A 20597-nucleotide genomic window follows, 5' to 3' on the forward strand; every position below is an offset into this window, starting at 1 on the left:
CTGCAGCATCCATACATACATCTAAACAGAGAGTGGAAATGACATATGAAGCCATAAAACTATCAAGAGTAAGACATATAGGTAGAAGAACACAGCTTACGAGGAAATATTTTTCATGAAAATCCCTGAACATTATAATGCCTAATTTAACTTTAATAACATATTGCTTTCAATTGAAAAAAAAACACTAAAAAAAAGTCTTGCGGCCTGATTCTTTCTTTACTGCTGGAGCAGAAGATATCTTGCCGAACAGAAGGAGATCTGAGGCATTTAGATGATCTAGGATAATTGCAGGAAGATTTTTCAAGCTAACAGCTTCGTTCTGAATGTACCTGAATAATGCTAGTAGTCACCGTGATAAAACTTACAAAGACGGAATTGATCAAAGCTCAGGATGTATCTTCAAAGATGGCTAGAAAGGCAAATGAAGCATTCAATAGAATTAGCAAATCATTAGAAAGATTACAGCACTTGTACTTGATCATTTGAACTGACTCCTATTCTCTGGATTACAGGATGCTGTAGCCTATTTTATAAAATGTGTAATATAGCTCCAATTTATTCCACAACTCTTTAAAGATATAAAATGTATTCACACATTATTTTCTGTAGTAAAGCTCACAATGTACTGTATATTCTACCTGCTCACCGGAGACAGACATACACTCCACATGATCATGGTCAATGGTTTATCCTGTTCACGACATTTGATGTAAGTTTACGTCATGATCAAGATGGGGTTCCTGCAAAATGTGGTAAATTTACATCATGCAATCATGCAGGCACAGAAGCAGTGCCTGCACGATCGCCTCCAGGTGCTCGGCTTAAGAGAAGAGACAATTTGCATATTTCTCAGAGGAGCATTGCGGCTTTAAGTCTCCTCACCTCGACATGCTTAACATGTCACTCTCTGCAAGGAGAAACGATACTTCTTGGATCCCGAAAAAACAGAATCCGTATATATCCGCATATGACAATCAATAGCATTGAGATCTACTAAACTGAGAATTGTAGAGTAAAATCAAAGAAACATAACAACATCAAAACAATAAAACAATTTCAGGCCAAAAATTAACCACTAATCCAGCACGGTTGTTACAAAAGGAATCGGCTGGGTGACTTAAGTAAGGAGATGTGACTTTAGAACTTCTTAATGTAAAATATCAGCTAGTAAAGTAGGACAAAAGGAAGGATGCTGATTTCTTATAGGAGACTAAGACGGGCAGTCAATCATATTGTAAGTGGTACAAGGGGGCTAAACAACGCAACCAAGGCATGAACCAGGAAGGATTCCACCAGGAATTAGGGCAGGAAGGTGGGGATCACTAAAGGATTTTACTGAAGGGCATGGCAGTATTTAATCCAAGGAAGCCAGGAAGCTTGAAATTTAGAGGCTCTTCAAATGCGACATGGCATCCACAATCTATTCCAGCCAAAATTGAGCTCCATAATTCAGTTGGGTTTTTCCTTTCTAATCTCTGCAATGTGCCTAAACAGAATTTTTCGACCACATATTGGGTATCGTTGTACTCAAGAAAACTTTCACAATAAATTTCAAGGTCCATTTTCTCCTGTTACCCTTGTGAAAATGAAAATTTTGGGCAAAGCAAACATTTTTATTTTCACAGCTCAACTTTATAAATTTCTGAGATGCACTTGTGGGTTTAAGGTTCTTACCACACATCAACATAAATTCTTTGAGGGGTGTAGTTTCCAAAATGGGGTCACTTGTGGGGGGTTTCCTGTGTTTAGGCAAATTAGGGGCTGTGCAAATATGACAATGTGTCTGCTACCTATTCCATCCAATTTTGAGCTTCAAAAGTCAAATGGCGGTCCTGGGGACCACTGTGGCTGATGGTGACGCAGCTGCGATGGTTCTGCTCCCCACAGGTGGAGCGGGACCACAGGGCTACCTGTTCTGTTTATGTCAGGCTTCGTGTACCTGGTAGTGCAGGATTCAGGACACAAGAGATCACTGGAGGACACAAGGACTGTAGTTTTCTTTTCCTTTACTTGATGGTTGATAGTACAGACCAGGCACTTGTAACAGATCGTGATGGAGAGCCAGGCAGCCTGGAAGCAATTTTGGAAAATCCTGGCCAGGTAGGTACGGAACCCTTCCTTCCGCGCTTCCTCCCTTTTTCCTTGCTGCCGCACCGCTCATCCTCCTGCAGCTAACTGTCACTCTGCTTTTAAAAACAAAACATGTTGCCCGCATGGCAGGCAGCTCGAGCCTATCACAGGTGTTGCTCCTTTGTGTCGGCTCCAGGCTCTGGTATGCTGCTGTGCCTCAGGGTATTAGATCGGGCCAGGAGACCTGAAGTCCCCTGCCCTCCGGACTTAGCTGCCGGGACTTCAGTACCCACGCAACCACAGACTCCGGTATCTGGTTCCTAGTGCTCAGCTCTGGTGCAAATTTAACCACAGCTCCACTCCCCAGGTCCTGCTTGACTTCTCTCCTACTGACACCTGGTAAGGGGACCCCTCCTTGCTAACAGGCATGACATTGCTCCCTGTGAGGGAGGCAATGCCACTGTGGCAACCGGACTCCTGGGGTGCCACAAGTGTACTTAGGGGGTATTGCATAATATATTCTATGGTTCATTTCTCTTGTTACCCTTGCAAAAATGCTAAATTTCGGGCTAAATGATTTTTTTTGTGAGAAATTAGATATTTCTTTAATTTCTGTGAAGCACCTACAATGTTAATAAACTTCTTGAGTGTGGTATTTAGCACTTTGAGGGGTGAAGTTTTTAAAATGGTCTAACTTTTAGGTATTTACTTCAAATGTGATGCGGTCCCTAAAAAACTGTTTTGTAAATTTTGTTGGAAAAATGACAAATTGCTGATAAATGTTTAAGCATTCTAACTTCCTAGCAAAAAAAATGTTTGTTATGCTGTTGTAAATTAGACTTATGGAAAATTTTATTTGTAAATGACTTTGTACATCATGACTAACTGGTTTAAAGGGAACTTGTCAGCAGGATTATGTACAGTAACCTACAGACACTGACAGGTTGGCACCGTTATACTGATTAAAATGATACCTGGGTTGATTAAATCCATTTTATGGTTGTTGATTAAAATTTATTTTCAGTTATAACTTAATGATATGATCGTTCTTCGGGGAGGGAGTGTGTGGGGTATTCATGTGGTGCTCTGATAGGTATTCACCAGTATGGCTTCTGACAGGTCATTGATCCCTCAGTGACCCACCCCCTAGTTTACATAATTAATACTAGATGGGTATTTCCTGAAGGAACTACAGATAGTGCTTTGGAATGGTGCCCGGGCTGCCCCTGCAAGACTTTCACACTTGGGTGCCCCTCAGGCGCTGGTTTGGTAGTTGTAGCCTCTCAGGGTTGAGGCCACTCTGGGTCCGATTTGGTGGGCGGGGTCACTCTGGGACCGATTTGGTGGGCGGGGTCACTCTGGGACCGATTTGGTGGGCGGGGTCACTCTGGGACCGATTTGGTGGGCGGGGTCACTCTGGGACCGATTTGGTGGGCGGGGTCACTCTGGGTTTAATTTGGTGGGCGGGGTCACTCTGGGTCCGATTTGGTGGGCGGGGCACCTCAGGGTCCGATTTGGTGGGCGGGGCACCTCAGGGTCCGATTTGGTGGGCAGGGTCACAGTGGTTCCGATTTGGTGGGCGGGGTCACTCTGGGTCTGATTTGGTGGGCGGAGCCACTCTGGGTCCGATTTGGTGGGCGGGGCACCTCAGATACCGATTAGGTGGGCGGGGTAACTCTATGTCCGATATGGTGGGCGGAGCCACTCTGGGTCCGATTTGGGGGGTGAGGCCACTCGGTGCACTTATTTTTCACCCACGGGATTGGGGTGCACTTACTTTTCACACACGGGACGAGAGGGTGTCATAGTCACGTTATTCTGATGTTTGACTTTGATAAATGATCATGTCCTAAAATGGACACCGTACATTTGCATAGCTGCCATCTTTGGAAGGTCAAGTTGGGGGTAATGGAAAGTTCGCCATTATTTCCTATGGGAATTTTTTTTTTTTTTAAATGCAATTTTTAAAAAAACTACAAATCGGATTGACACGAAAAATACTTAGCACACCTCTCGTGGACGCTGGCTTCGAAATGATGCCTCACTGGAGTCTGTGCGTGCAGAGGTTCAGGCTGCATTAATTGCGGAAAAAAACTGAATAATAATAAGTTTACCACGTTCAGATTACAATAATAATACTAGATGGGTATTTCCTGAAGGAACTACAGATAGTGCTTTGGAATGGTGCCCGGGCTGCCCCTGCAAGACTTTGACACTTGGGTGCCCCTCAGGTGGTCCGATTTGGTGGGTTGGGTCAATCTGGGTCTGATTTTGTGGGCGGGGTAAATCTAGGTCCGATTCGGTGGGCGGGGTCACTTTTGGTCCGATTCTGTGGGCGCGGCCACTCTGGGTCCGATTCGGTGGGCGGAGCCACTCTGGGTCCGATTTGGTGGGCGGGGCACCTTAGGGACCAATTTGGTGGGTGGGGTCACTCGGTCCGATTTGGTGGGCTGGGCACCTCAGGGTCTGATTTGGTGGGCTGGGCACCTCAGGGTCCGATTTGGTGGGTGGGGTCACTCTGGGTCCGATTTGGTGGGCGGGGTCACTCTGGGCCCGATTTGGTGGAAGGGGTCACTCTGGGTCCGATTTGGTGGAAGGGGTCACTCTGGGTCTGATTTGGTGGAAGGGGTCACTCTGGGTCCGATTTGGTGGGCGGAGCCACTCTGGGTCCGATTTGGTGGGTGGGGTCACTCTGGGTCTGATTTAGGGGGCGGGGTCACTCTGGGTCCGATTTGGTGGGCCGGGCCCCTCGGGGTCCGATTTGGTGGGCCGGGCCTCTCGGGTTCCGAATTGGTGAGCGGGGTAATCTACTATCTAATTGTCTAAGGGCACTTCCGTCTTTCTGTCTCACAACACCGCTACGTCATCATCTCGTGAGACCGCAATGCACTCTTGGGACCGGAGCGCGCAACAAGCATCGGGTACTGGCCACTCCAGGTGCAACAAGCATCGTGTACCGGCCGCTCTAGGAGGTGCAACAACCATCAGATACCGGCCGCTCCAGGAGGTATGTAACTTTTTTATTTTAATTCTTTTTTTTTTTTTAACAGGGATATGCAGTATACTATGTGACTGGACAATATACTACGTGACTGGGCAGTATAACTACGTGGCTCTGCGCTGTATACTGCGTGGCTCTGTGCTGTATACTGCGCGGCTCTGCGCTGTGTACTGCGCGGCTCTGCGCTGTGTACTGCGCGGCTCTGCGCTGTGTACTGCGCGGCTCTGCGCTGTGTACTGCGCGGCTCTGCGCTGTGTACTGCTCGGCTCTGCACTGTATACTGCTTGGCTGTGCAATATACTACGTGGACATGCATATTCTAGAATACCCGATGAGTTAGAATCGGGCCACAGTCTAATAATCATAAGACTACGGATAGTGGTTTGGAATTGTGCTGTACTGTCACTTTAAGAGCTGATATTATCTGACAAAACTTGTGACCTGGTGAGCTGATGTAGATTTCATAAGAGTTGGCATAGTAACTGTGTCTGACTGCGCATATCAATGAGCTAATCAGCCAGGTGGCAGTTATTTTTAGAAATTGCCTCAGAAACCAGCCCATTATAAACGTATTGGAAAATTTCTCCATTGAAACGCATTGAAAGACTTTTTTCAAACACAAATTGCGCAAAAACTACAAATCCTATCGACACGAAAAATACTTAGCACACCTCTCAGGAACGCTGGCTTCGAAATGACACCTCACTGGAGTCTGTGAGTTTAGCGGTTCGGGCCGCATTACGTGCGGACTGAATAATAAGAATAAGAAGAAGTTTACCACGGTGGAATAACAGTATAGTGCTTTGTTCCAAAGCACTATAACTAGATGGGTATTTCCTGAAGGAACTACAGATAGTGCTTTGGAATGGTGCCCGGGCTGCCCCTGCAAGACTTTCACACTTGGGTGCCCCTCAGGCGGTCCGATTTGGTGGGTTGGGTCAATCTGGGTCTGATTTTGTGGGCGGGGTAAATCTAGGTCCGATTCGGTGGGCGGTGTCACTTTTGGTCCGATTCTGTGGGCGCGGCCACTCTGGGTCCGATTCGGTGGGCGGAGCCACTCTGGGTCCGATTTGGTGGGCGGGGCACCTTAGGGACCAATTTGGTGGGTGGGGTCACTCGGTCCGATTTGGTGGGCTGGGCACCTCAGGGTCTGATTTGGTGGGCTGGGCACCTCAGGGTCCGATTTGGTGGGTGGGGTCACTCTGGGTCCGATTTGGTGGGCGGGGTCACTCTGGGCCCGATTTGGTGGAAGGGGTCACTCTGGGTCCGATTTGGTGGAAGGGGTCACTCTGGGTCTGATTTGGTGGAAGGGGTCACTCTGGGTCCGATTTGGTGGGCGGAGCCACTCTGGGTCCGATTTGGTGGGCGGGGTCACTCTGGGTCTGATTTAGGGGGCGGGGTCACTCTGGGTCCGATTTGGTGGGCCGGGCCCCTCGGGGTCCGATTTGGTGGGCCGGGCCTCTCGGGTTCCGAATTGGTGAGCGGGGTAATCTACTATCTAATTATCTAAGGGCACTTCCGTCTTTCTGTCTCACAACACCGCTACGTCATCATCTCGTGAGACCGCAATGCACTCTTGGGACCGGAGCGCGCAACAAGCATCGGGTACCGGCCACTCCAGGTGCAACAAGCATCGTGTACCGGCCGCTCTAGGAGGTGCAACAACCATCAGATACCGGCCGCTCCAGGAGGTGAGTATGTAACTTTTTTATTTTAATTCTTTTTTTTTTTAACAGGGATATGCAGTATATTATGTGACTGGACAATATACTACGTGACTGGGCAGTATAACTACGTGGCTCTGCGCTGTATACTGCGTGGCTCTGTGCTGTATACTGCGTGGCTCTGCGCTGTATACTACGCGGCTCTGCGCTGTATACTACGCGGCTCTGCGCTGTATACTGCGTGGCTCTGCGCTGTGTACTGCGCGGCTCTGCGCTGTGTACTGCACGGCTCTGCGCTGTGTACTGCGCGGCTCTGCACTGTGTACTGCGCGTTCTGCGCTGTATACTGCGCGGCTCTGCGCTGTATACTGCGCAGCTCTGCGCAGCTCTGCGCTTTGTACTGCGCGGCTCTGCGCTATATACTGCGTGGCTCTTCGCTGTATACTATGCGGCTCTGCGCTGTGTACTGCGCGGCTCTGCGCTGTCTACTGCGCGTGTCCGTGCTGTGTACTGCGCGTGTCTGCGCTGTATACTGCGGGGCTCTGCACTGTATACTGCGGGGCTCTGCGCTGTATACTACGCGGCTCAGCGCTGTATACTGCGCGGCTCTGCGCTGCATACTGCGTGGCTCTACGCTGCGTACTGCGCGGCTCTGCGCTGTATACTGGGTGGCTCTGCGCTGTGTACTGCGCGGCTCTGTGCTGTGTACTGTGCGGCTCTGCACTGTGTACTGCGCGGCTCTGCGCTGTGTACTGCGCGGCTCTGCGCTGTGTACTGCGCGGCTCTGCGCTTTATACTGTGCGGCTCTGCGCTCTGTACTGCGCGGCTCTGCGCTGTGTACTGCGCAGCTCTGCGCTGTATACTGCGCGGCTCTGCGCTGTGTACTGCGCGGCTCTGCGCTGTGTACTGCGCGGCTCTGCGCTGTGTACTGCGCGGCTCTGCGCTGTGTACTGCGCGGCTCTGCGCTGTGTACTGCGCGGCTCTGCGCTGTGTACTGCGCGGCTCTGCGCTGTGTACTGCGCGGCTCTGCGCTGTGTACTGCACGGCTCTGCGCGGTATACTGCGCGGCTCTGCGCTTTATACTGTGCGGCTCTGTACTGCACGGCTCTGCGCTGTCTACTGCGCGGCTCTGCGCTGTGTACTGCTCGGCTCTGCGCTGTGTACTGCGCGGCTCTCCGCTTTATACTGCGCGGCTCTGCGCTTTATACTGCGCGGCTTTGCGCTGTGTACTGCATGGCTCTGCGCTGTGTACTGCGCGGCTCTGCGCTGTGTACTGCACGGCTCTGCGCTGTGTACTGCACGGCTCTGCGCTTTATACTGCGCGGCTCTGCGCTGTGTACTGCACGGCTCTGCGCTGTGTACTGCGCGGCTCTGCGCTGTGTACTGCACGGCTCTGCGCTTTATACTGCGCGGCTCTGCGCTGTGTACTGCACGGCTCTGCGCTGTGTACTGCGCGGCTCTGCGCTGTGTACTGCGCGGCTCTGCGCTTTATACTGCGCGGCTCTGCGCTGTGTACTGCGCGGCTCTGCGCTGTGTACTGCGCGGCTCTGCGCTGTGTACTGCATGGCTCTGCGCTTTATACTGCGCGGCTCTGCGCTGTGTACTGCACGGCTCTGCGCTGTGTACTGCGCGGCTCTGCGCTGTGTACTGCACGGCTCTGCGCTTTAAACTGCGCGGCTCTGCGCTGTGTACTGCACGGCTCTGCGCTGTGTACTGCACGGCTCTGCGCTGTGTACTGCGCGGCTCTGCGCTTTATACTGCGCGGCTCTGCGCTGAGTACTGCGCGGCTCTGCGCTGAGTACTGCGCGGCTCTGCGCTGTGTACTGCGCGGCTCTGCGCTTTATACTGCGCGGCTCTGCGCTGTGTACTGCACGGCTCTGCGCTGTGTACTGCGCGGCTCTGCGCTGTGTACTGCACGGCTCTGCGCTTTATACTGCGCGGCTCTGCGCTGTGTACTGCACGGCTCTGCGCTGTGTACTGCGCGGCTCTGCGCTGTGTACTGCGCGGCTCTGCGCTTTATACTGCGCGGCTCTGCGCTGTGTACTGCGTGGCTCTGCGCTGTGTACTGCGCGGCTCTGAGCTGTGTACTGCACGGCTCTGCACTGTATACTGCGTGGCTGTGCAATATACTACGTGGACATGCATATTCTAGAATACCCGATGAGTTAGAATCGGGCCACAGTCTAATAATCATAAGACTACGGATAGTGGTTTGGAATTGTGCTGTACTGTCACTTTAAGAGCTGATATTATCTGACAAAACTTGAGACCTGGTGAGCTGATGTAGATTTCATAGGAGTTGGCATAGTAACTGTGTCTGACTGCGCATATCAATGAGCTAATCAGCCAGGTGGCAGTTATTTTTAGAAATTGCCTCAGAAACCAGCCCATTATAAACGTATAGGAAAATTTCTCCATTGAAACGCATTGAAAGACTTTTTTCAAAAACAAATTGCGCAAAAACTACAAATCCGATCGACACGAAAAATACTTAGCACACCTCTCAGGAACGCTGGCTTCGAAATGACACCTCACTGGAGTCTGTGAGTTTAGCGGTTCGGGCCGCATTACGTGCGGACTGAATAATAAGAATAAGAAGAAGTTTACCACGGTGGAATAACAGTATAGTGCTTTGTTCCAAAGCACTATAACTAGATGGGTATTTCCTGAAGGAACTACAGATAGTGCTTTGGAATGGTGCCCGGGCTGCCCCTGCAAGACTTTGACACTTGGGTGCCCCTCAGGTGGTCCGATTTGGTGGGTTGGGTCAATCTGGGTCTGATTTTGTGGGCGGGGTAAATCTAGGTCCGATTCGGTGGGCGGGGTCACTTTTGGTCCGATTCTGTGGGCGCGGCCACTCTGGGTCCGATTCGGTGGGCGGAGCCACTCTGGGTCCGATTTGGTGGGCGGGGCACCTTAGGGACCAATTTGGTGGGTGGGGTCACTCGGTCCGATTTGGTGGGCTGGGCACCTCAGGGTCTGATTTGGTGGGCTGGGCACCTCAGGGTCCGATTTGGTGGGTGGGGTCACTCTGGGTCCGATTTGGTGGGCGGGGTCACTCTGGGCCCGATTTGGTGGAAGGGGTCACTCTGGGTCCGATTTGGTGGAAGGGGTCACTCTGGGTCTGATTTGGTGGAAGGGGTCACTCTGGGTCCAATTTGGTGGGCGGAGCCACTCTGGGTCCGATTTGGTGGGTGGGGTCACTCTGGGTCTGATTTAGGGGGCGGGGTCACTCTGGGTCCGATTTGGTGGGCCGGGCCCCTCGGGGTCCGATTTGGTGGGCCGGGCCTCTCGGGTTCCGAATTGGTGAGCGGGGTAATCTACTATCTAATTGTCTAAGGGCACTTCCGTCTTTCTGTCTCACAACACCGCTACGTCATCATCTCGTGAGACCGCAATGCACTCTTGGGACCGGAGCGCGCAACAAGCATCGGGTACTGGCCACTCCAGGTGCAACAAGCATCGTGTACCGGCCGCTCTAGGAGGTGCAACAACCATCAGATACCGGCCGCTCCAGGAGGTATGTAACTTTTTTATTTTAATTCTTTTTTTTTTTTTAACAGGGATATGCAGTATACTATGTGACTGGACAATATACTACGTGACTGGGCAGTATAACTACGTGGCTCTGCGCTGTATACTGCGTGGCTCTGTGCTGTATACTGCGCGGCTCTGCGCTGTGTACTGCGCGGCTCTGCGCTGTGTACTGCGCGGCTCTGCGCTGTGTACTGCGCGGCTCTGCGCTGTGTACTGCGCGGCTCTGCGCTGTGTACTGCTCGGCTCTGCACTGTATACTGCTTGGCTGTGCAATATACTACGTGGACATGCATATTCTAGAATACCCGATGAGTTAGAATCGGGCCACAGTCTAATAATCATAAGACTACGGATAGTGGTTTGGAATTGTGCTGTACTGTCACTTTAAGAGCTGATATTATCTGACAAAACTTGTGACCTGGTGAGCTGATGTAGATTTCATAAGAGTTGGCATAGTAACTGTGTCTGACTGCGCATATCAATGAGCTAATCAGCCAGGTGGCAGTTATTTTTAGAAATTGCCTCAGAAACCAGCCCATTATAAACGTATTGGAAAATTTCTCCATTGAAACGCATTGAAAGACTTTTTTCAAACACAAATTGCGCAAAAACTACAAATCCTATCGACACGAAAAATACTTAGCACACCTCTCAGGAACGCTGGCTTCGAAATGACACCTCACTGGAGTCTGTGAGTTTAGCGGTTCGGGCCGCATTACGTGCGGACTGAATAATAAGAATAAGAAGAAGTTTACCACGGTGGAATAACAGTATAGTGCTTTGTTCCAAAGCACTATAACTAGATGGGTATTTCCTGAAGGAACTACAGATAGTGCTTTGGAATGGTGCCCGGGCTGCCCCTGCAAGACTTTGACACTTGGGTGCCCCTCAGGCGGTCCGATTTGGTGGGTTGGGTCAATCTGGGTCTGATTTTGTGGGCGGGGTAAATCTAGGTCCGATTCGGTGGGCGGGGTCACTTTTGGTCCGATTCTGTGGGCGCGGCCACTCTGGGTCCGATTCGGTGGGCGGAGCCACTCTGGGTCCGATTTGGTGGGCGGGGCACCTCAGGGACCAATTTGGTGGGTGGGGTCACTCGGTCCGATTTGGTGGGCTGGGCACCTCAGGGTCTGATTTGGTGGGCTGGGCACCTCAGGGTCCGATTTGGTGGGTGGGGTCACTCTGGGTCCGATTTGGTGGGCGGGGTCACTCTGGGCCCGATTTGGTGGAAGGGGTCACTCTGGGTCCGATTTGGTGGAAGGGGTCACTCTGGGTCTGATTTGGTGGAAGGGGTCACTCTGGGTCCGATTTGGTGGGCGGAGCCACTCTGGGTCCGATTTGGTGGGCGGGGTCACTCTGGGTCCGATTTAGGGGGCGGGGTCACTCTGGGTCCGATTTGGTGGGCCGGGCCCCTCGGGGTCCGATTTGGTGGGCCGGGTCTCTCGGGTTCCGAATTGGTGAGCGGGATAATCTACTATATAATTGTCTAAGGGCACTTCCGTCTTTCTGTCTCACAACACCGCTACGTCATCATCTCGTGAGACCGCAATGCACTCTTGGGACCGGAGCGCGCAACAAGCATCGGGTACCGGCCACTCCAGGTGCAACAAGCATCGTGTACCGGCCGCTCTAGGAGGTGCAACAACCATCAGATACCGGCCGCTCCAGGAGGTGAGTATGTAACTTTTTTATTTTAATTCTTTTTTTTTTTTTTAACAGGGATATGCAGTATACTATGTGACTGGACAATATACTACGTGACTGGGCAGTATAACTACGTGGCTCTGCGCTGTATACTGCGTGGCTCTGTGCTGTATACTGCGTGGCTCTGCGCTGTATACTACGCGGCTCTGCGCTGTATACTACGCGGCTCTGCGCTGTATACTGCGTGGCTCTGCGCTGCGTACTGCACGGCTCTGCGCTGTATACTGCGGGGTTCTGCACTGTATACTGCGGGGCTCTGCGCTGTATACTACGCGGCTCAGCGCTGTATACTGCGCGGCTCTGCGCTGCATACTGCGTGGCTCTACGCTGCGTACTGCGCGGCTCTGCGCTGTATACTGGGTGGCTCTGCGCTGTGTACTGCGCGGCTCTGTGCTGTGTACTGTGCGGCTCTGCACTGTGTACTGCGCGGCTCTGCGCTGTGTACTGCGCGGCTCTGCGCTGTGTACTGCGCGGCTCTGCGCTTTATACTGTGCGGCTCTGCGCTCTGTACTGCGCGGCTCTGCGCTGTGTACTGCGCGGCTCTGCGCTGTATACTGCGCGGCTTTGCGCTGTGTACTGCGCGGCTCTGCGCTGTGTACTGCGCGGCTCTGCGCTGTGTACTGCGCGGCTCTGCGCTGTGTACTGCTCGGCTCTGCGCTGTGTACTGCACGGCTCTCCGCTGTGTACTGCGCGGCTCTGCGCTGTGTACTGCGCGGCTCTGCGCTGTGTACTGCGCGGCTCTGCGCTGTGTACTGCGCGGCTCTGCGCTGTGTACTGCGCGGCTCTGCGCTGTGTACTGCGCGGCTTTGCGCTGTGTACTGCGCGGCTCTGCGCTGTGTACTGCGCGGCTCTGCGCTGTGTACTGCACGGCTCTGCGCTTTATACTGCGCGGCTCTGCGCTGTGTACTGCGCGGCTCTGCGCTGTGTACTGCGCAGCTCTGCACTGTATACTGCGTGGCTGTGCAATATACTACGTGGACATGCATATTCTAGAATACCCGATGTGTTAGAATCGGGCCACAGTCTAATAATCATAAGACTACAGATAGTGGTTTGGAATTGTGCTGTACTGTCACTTTAAGAGCTGATATTATCTGACAAAACTTGTGACCTGGTGAGCTGATGTAGATTTCATAGGCGTTGGCATAGTAACTGTGTCTGACTGCGCATATCAATGAGCTAATCAGCCAGGTGGCAGTTATTTTTAGAAATTGCCTCAGAAACCAGCCCATTATAAACGTATAGGAAAATTTCTCCATTGAAACGCATTGAAAGACTTTTTTCAAACACAAATTGCGCAAAAACTACAAATCCGATCGGCACGAAAAATACTTAGCACACCTCTTGGGGACGCTGGCTTCGAAATGACACCTCACTGGAGTCTGTGAGTTTAGCGGTTCGGGCCGCATTACGTGCGGACTGAATAATAAGAATAAGAAGAAGTTTACCACGGTGGAATAACAGTATAGTGCTTTGTTCCAAAGCTGTGTACTGCGCGGCTCTGCGCTTTATACTGTGCGGCTCTGCGCTCTGTACTGCGCGGCTCTGCGCTGTGTACTGCGCGGCTCTGCGCTGTATACTGCGCGGCTTTGCGCTGTGTACTGCGCGGCTCTGCGCTGTGTACTGCGCGGCTCTGCGCTGTGTACTGCGCGGCTCTGCGCTGTGTACTGCTCGGCTCTGCGCTGTGTACTGCGCGGCTCTCCGCTGTGTACTGCGCGGCTCTGCGCTGTGTACTGCGCGGCTCTGCGCTGTGTACTGCGCGGCTCTGCGCTGTGTACTGCGCGGCTCTGCGCTTTATACTGCGCGGCTTTGCGCTGTGTACTGCACGGCTCTGCGCTGTGTACTGCGCGGCTCTGCGCTGTGTACTGCACGGCTCTGCGCTGTGTACTGCACGGCTCTGCGCTGTATACTGCGCGGCTCTGCGCTGTGTACTGCACGGCTCTGCGCTGTGTACTGCGCGGCTCTGCGCTGTGTACTGCGCGGCTCTGCGCTTTATACTGCGCGGCTCTGCGCTGTGTACTGCGCGGCTCTGCGCTGTGTACTGCGCGGCTCTGCGCTGTGTACTGCGCGGCTCTGCGCTTTATACTGCGCGGCTCTGCGCTGTGTACTGCACGGCTCTGCGCTGTGTACTGCGCGGCTCTGCGCTGTGTACTAAACGGCTCTGCGCTGTGTACTGCGCGGCTCTGCGCTGTGTACTGCGCGGCTCTGCGCTGTGTACTGCGCGGCTCTGCGCTTTATACTGCGCGGCTCTGCGCTGTGTACTGCGCGGCTCTGCGCTGTGTACTGCGCGGCTCTGCGCTGTGTACTGCACGGCTCTGCGCATTATACTGCGCGGCTCTGCGCTGTGTACTGCGCGGCTCTGCGCTGTGTACTGCGCGGCTCTGCGCTGTGTACTGCACGGCTCTGCGCTTTATACTGCGCGGCTCTGCGCTGTGTACTGCACGGCTCTGCGCTGTGTACTGCGCGGCTCTGCGCTCTGTACTGCACGGCTCTGCGCTTTATACTGCGCGGCTCTGCGCTGTGTACTGCACGGCTCTGCGCTGTGTACTGCGCGGCTCTGCGCTGTGTACTGCACGGCTCTGCGCTTTATACTGCGCGGCTCTGCGCTGTGTACTGCGCGGCTCTGCGCTGTGTACTGCGCGGCTCTGCGCTTTATACTGCGCGGCTCTGCGCTGTGTACTGCGCGGCTCTGCGCTGTGTACTGTGCGGCTCTGCACTGTATACTGCGTGGCTGTGCAATATACTACGTGGACATGCATATTCTAGAATACCCGATGTGTTAGAATCGGGCCACAGTCTAATAATCATAAGACTACAGATAGTGGTTTGGAATTGTGCTGTACTGTCACTTTAAGAGCTGATATTATCTGACAAAACTTGTGACCTGGTGAGCTGATGTAGATTTCATAGGCGTTGGCATAGTAACTGTGTCTGACTGCGCATATCAATGAGCTAATCAGCCAGGTGGCAGTTATTTTTAGAAATTGCCTCAGAAACCAGCCCATTATAAACGTATAGGAAAATTTCTCCATTGAAACGCATTGAAAGACTTTTTTCAAACACAAATTGCGAAAAAAACTACAAATCCGATCGGCACGAAAAATACTTAGCACACCTCTTGGGGACGCTGGCTTCGAAATGACACCTCACTGGAGTCTGTGAGTTTAGCGGTTCGGGCCGCATTACGTGCGGACTGAATAATAAGAATAAGAAGAAGTTTACCACGGTGGAATAACAGTATAGTGCTTTGTTCCAAAGCACTATAATTATACATACCCTATATGTCTTGGAAGACAAAATCCCCTTCTGCAGGCAGAACAACCACAAGACGGATTTCATCAACCAAGGTATTATTTTAACTCCTATAATAGCGCCGACCTGACACTGTCTGCAGGTTACTGTGCACAATCCTGCTGACAGGTTCCCTATAAAGGGAACCTGTCACTAGTTTTGTGACATAGCAGCTAAAAATATCACCTTATTCAACATCTGCACTGCATTCCCTAAATCCTTATATAACCCCTTGACTCCCCTTGTATACTCCCGAAAACCTTTTTGAATTTCTCCCGCACTGTATGATAATAGTCTCAGTCTGGTCCAATGGGTGTGGTTTCGGGCCTCTTAATCCATCCCATCGGCTGTTGCTCGCATTGTACTACCATAAAGTACAATGTGTCTTGAATAATTAGTCTCAGAATCACTGGGATTTGATGAAAAGTTTCAGAGTTATTACTACATACAGTGACACTTATCAAAATTATAAAATATGACCTGTCGGGAAGGTGAAAAACGGATCGGGTGAAGGGGCTAAAGTTTTACTTTTGCCTATGAAAGGAAAAGTATTTGTAAGCTACATATTGCAGGAACTTAATTACCATATTTTTCTGACCATAATACACACATAGGTTTTAGAGGAGGAAAATAGAAAAAAAAATGAAGCAAAAAATGTGGTCAATTCTGTACTAATATCCCCCATCCTGGTGTATATATGTCCCCAATCCTGGTATACATGGTCCCCTCATCCCCATCTTGGTATTCATGGCCCCATCATCCCCATCCTGGTATACATGGCCCCCTCATCCCCATCCTGGTATCCATGGCCACCTCATCCCCATCCTGGTATCCATGGCCTCCTCATCCCTATCCTGGTATCCATGGTCCCCTCATCCTCATCCAGGTATACATGGCCCCCCTCATCCCCATCCTGATATGCTTAGCCCCCTCATCCCCATCCTGGTATCCATGGCCCCCTCATCCCTATCCTGGTATCCATGGTCCCCTCATCCCCATCCAGGTATACATGGCCCCCCTCATCCCCATCCTGATATGCATGGCCCCCTCATCCCCATCCTGATATGCATGGCCCCCTCATCCCCATCCTGATATGCTTGGCCCCCTTATCCCCATCCTGATATGCATGGCCCCATCTCCATTCTGGTATGCAAGCCCCCATTTCCTGTTGGGGGTGGCGGATTGTGCTAAATAAAATAAATAAATAAAGCGCAATCACCACCCGGGGTCCACCATACAGAGATGGAAAGCTGCTGCTAGTGAATGATGATGGAACACACGGCGTACACACTGGGTTGAATGTCACTCCTTGTGAACAGCACATGAACTGAACTCGCACACATAAACAAAACAGATGCCCTGCAACTGAGCTGTGTCACTCGCACACAATAACAGAAGAGATGCTCTGTAACTGAGCTGTGTCACTCGCACACAGAAACGGAAAAGAAGCTCTGCAACTGAGCTGTGTCACTCGCACACAGAAACGGAACAGATGCTCTGAGCTTAGTACCCTGACTAGGATTGTGATTGCTCTGGAACTCTACTGTGCTAACCGCATACATATAGGAACCAGATGCTAAGCCAATGGCTAATTGCCCCCATTGATGCTTGCGACCTGCCTAAGTGTACAGTCCCAAGCTAGACAGACACTCAACACTTGCAGACAGAGTGGTAGAGACTCCACTCACATAGCCGTACATAAAATGATACTAGCGCACACGAGTGAACCTCTGAGACCCTTTTATAGACTATGCTTATGTCCAGTCGGACAAGAGCTTGCTCGTGGACCAAACCGGCCCTGCCACATCACCAGAGCAGCTGATCGCTGACCACCAATGAGAAGATGCCACCTCACGGACATGCACAGTACGGTGATCTCCAGACTTAGACACCGGAGTGCTGCACTGTACCTGAATATTACTGGTTACTAAGAGCTTGGCTGGAGAGCCAGCAGTAATCAAGCGTACACCCTACGAGCTTGACCAAGACACTGGGACCGACGTCTATGCTCAGCAGCACCCACACCTGAATGGGGGACCGCCGAGGAAGACAAAGCTTGGGATCTACCCTCTGCAGAGGGAGAATCCCAGCTCCTAACATCTCCATCCTGGCATGCATTGTCCTCAACAAAAAAAAACATTTTAAAAAATGTAAACCAATCTACTTACCTTTCCTGTGCTCTCTCATCCTGTTCTGATGCCAGCAGCTGATTTATGCTTGTAAGCAGCACTTGGCAGTGATGTCATGCGCTGCTTACAAGCCGAGGATAGCTGCCAGAACACTCACTCCGCCTCACGCCCCGCACTATGGGCATGTGAAGCAGTGAATATTTATTCTGTTTAATAGCAGGCACACTTTAGCTGCAGCGGCTGGGCTATCATGTGTGCCAGCTATTAAAGAGAAATGAATATTCACTTCTCCCCTCGCCCATAATCCCTCCTACCTCTTGGAGCCAGCTTCAATGCATAGAGTTGGAAGGGATTATGAGCATGGGGAGCAGTGAATATTCATTTCTCTTTAACCCCTTAATTCCATGTGACATACTATACCGTTGAGGTGACCTGAGACTTAATTCCCAGTGACGGGATAGTATGTCATATATGATCTGCCGCGCTCACGGAGGGAGCGCGGCTGATCGCGACCGGGTGTCAGCTGACTATCGCAGCTGACATCCGGCACTATGTGCCAGGAGTGGTCACGGACCGCTCCTGGCACATTAACCCCCGGCACACTGTGATCAAACATGATTGCAGTGTTGCGGCAGCTTAGGGAAGCATTGCGCAGGGAAGGGGCTCCCTGCGTGCTTCCCTGAGACCCTCGGAGCAACGCGAGGGTCTCCTACCTCCTCCTCCCTGCAGGCCCCGGATCCAATATGGCTGTGGGGCTCTTTCCGGGTCCTGCAGGGAGGTGGTTTGCAAGCGCCTGCTCACAGCAAGCGCTTGCAAGCATCCCTGCACTGCCTGTCAGATCGCTTATCTGACACAGTGCACAGCAAAGTGTCAGATCAGCGATCTGACCCTATAACATGATGCCCCCCTGGGGCAATGGTATAAAGTTAAAAAAAAAATATTCACATATGTGAAAAAAAAATATGTTGTTCCCATAGATACATTTCTTTATCTTAAAAAAAAACAAAACAATAAAAGTACACATATTTAGTATCGCCGTGTCCGTAACGGCCCGACCTATAAAACTGTCCAACTAGTTAACCCCTTCAGTGATCACCATAAAAAAATGCTTTATTATCATACCGCCGAACAAAAAGTGGAATAACACATGATCAAAAATATGGATATAAATAACCATGAAAAACCGCTGAAAATGTCATCTTGTCCCGCAAAAAACGAGCCGCCATACAGCGTCAATGAAAAAATAAAAAGTTATAGTCCTCAGAATAAAGCGATGCAAAAATAATTATTTTTTCTATAAAATAGTTTTTAATCGTATAAAAGCGCCAAAACATAAAAAATGATATAAATGAGTTATCGCTGTAATCGTACTATCCCGAAGAATAAAACTGCCTCACATAAATTGGAATAAAAAGCGATCCAAAAATGTCACATGCCCGAAAATGGTATCAATAAAAACATCAACTCGTCCTGCAAAAAACAAGACCTCACATGACTCTGTGGACCAAAATATGGAAAAATCATAGCTCTCGAAATGTGGAGACGCAAAAACTATTTTTTGCAATAAAAAGCATCTTTTAGTGTGTGACAGCTGCCAATCACAAAAATCCACTAAAAACCCCGGTATAAAAGTAAATCAAACCCCCCTTCATCACCCCCTTAGTTAGGGTAAAATCATAAATAAATTTTTTTTATTTATTTCCATTTTCCCATTAGGGTTAGGGTTGGGGTTAGGGTTGGGGCTAGGGTTGGGGCTAGGGATAGGGTTAGAGCTAGGGTTAGGGTTGTGTTGTGAATCCGCTTTTGGGCTCCCCTGGTGGTTGCTGGTGGTACTGATGACTTGTGTGTGCTTTGCGGTCTCAGTTCACCTGCTCCCATCAGTGTTGGGAGTTTCCTATTTAGCCTTGCTCTCCAGTCATTTCCTTGCCGGTCATCATTGTAACCAGAGCCTTCGGTTGCATGTTCCTGCTACTAGTCTGCTGATCAGCTAAGTGGACTTTTGTCCTTTTGTTTTTGTATCTTTGTCCAGTTTGCAGTTTTGTTATTCTCTGTAGCTGGAAGCTCTTGTGGGCTGAAATTGCCACTCCTGTGTCATGAGTTGACACAGGAGTCTTAAAGTAATTTCAGGATGGTTTTTTTGAAAGGGTTTTCAGTTGACCGTGAAGTCCTCTTTTGTATCCTTCTGCTATCTAGTAAGTGGACCTCTCGTTGCTAAATCTACTTTCATACTGTGTATGTAGTTTCCTCTGAACTCACCGTTATTATATGTGGGGGGCTTCTATCATCTTTGGGGTATTTCACTCGAGGTAAGCCAGGTCTGTTTCTTCCTCTACCAGGAGTAGTTAGTCCTCCGGCTGGCACGTGGCATCTAGGGATAATCATAGGTATGCTCCCTGGCTGCTATTAGTTGTGTGGTAGATTTAGCTCACGGTCAGCTCGAGATTCCATCACCCAGAGCTCGTCCGTTATTTTTGTGTTTTGACGTTCCCCTGCCATTGGGAACCATGACAGTATGACCGGCCATGTGTTAAAGTTATTGGCAGAAGAAAGGAGAGAAAAAGAAGTCTGCAGATGTTTTTTTTTTTTTTCTCCCCTATGCTTGCTCCATAGTTGGATCAGTTGTATTTCAGCTCTAATTACAGCCTTTGCCTTTCTCTCCTTCTAATCCTTGAATGGCTCTGATCTCACCTGTTTAAAGATGGATCCTCAGAGTTTGGCTGCAGGTTTAAATAATCTTGCTACTAAGGTTCAAAATTTACAAGATTTTGTTATACATACTCCTATGTCTGAACCTAAAATTCCTACACCAGAGGTGTTTTCCGGAGATAGATCTCGGTTTTTGAATTTCAAATATAATTGTAAATTATTCCTTTCTCTCAGACCTCACTCCTCTGGAGATCCTGTCCAGCAGGTTAAGATTGTAATTTCTTTGCTGCGAGGTGACCCTCAAAATTGGGCATTTTCATTGACACCAGGGGATCCTGCGTTGCTCAATGTGGATGCGTTTTTTCTGGCTTTAGGGTTGCTTTATGAGGAACCTAATTTGGAGATTCAGGCTGAAAAAGCTTTGATGGCCCTATCTCAAGGGCAAGATGAAGCTGAGATATACTGCCAAAAATTTTGTAGATGGTCTGTGCTTACTCAGTGGAATGAGTGCGCCCTAGCGGCAAATTTCAGAGAGGGCCTCTCTGATGCCGTTAA

This window comes from Ranitomeya variabilis, chromosome 1 (assembly GCF_051348905.1).
Source record: "Ranitomeya variabilis isolate aRanVar5 chromosome 1, aRanVar5.hap1, whole genome shotgun sequence".
In the NCBI taxonomy this organism is placed as follows: domain Eukaryota; kingdom Metazoa; phylum Chordata; class Amphibia; order Anura; family Dendrobatidae; genus Ranitomeya; species Ranitomeya variabilis.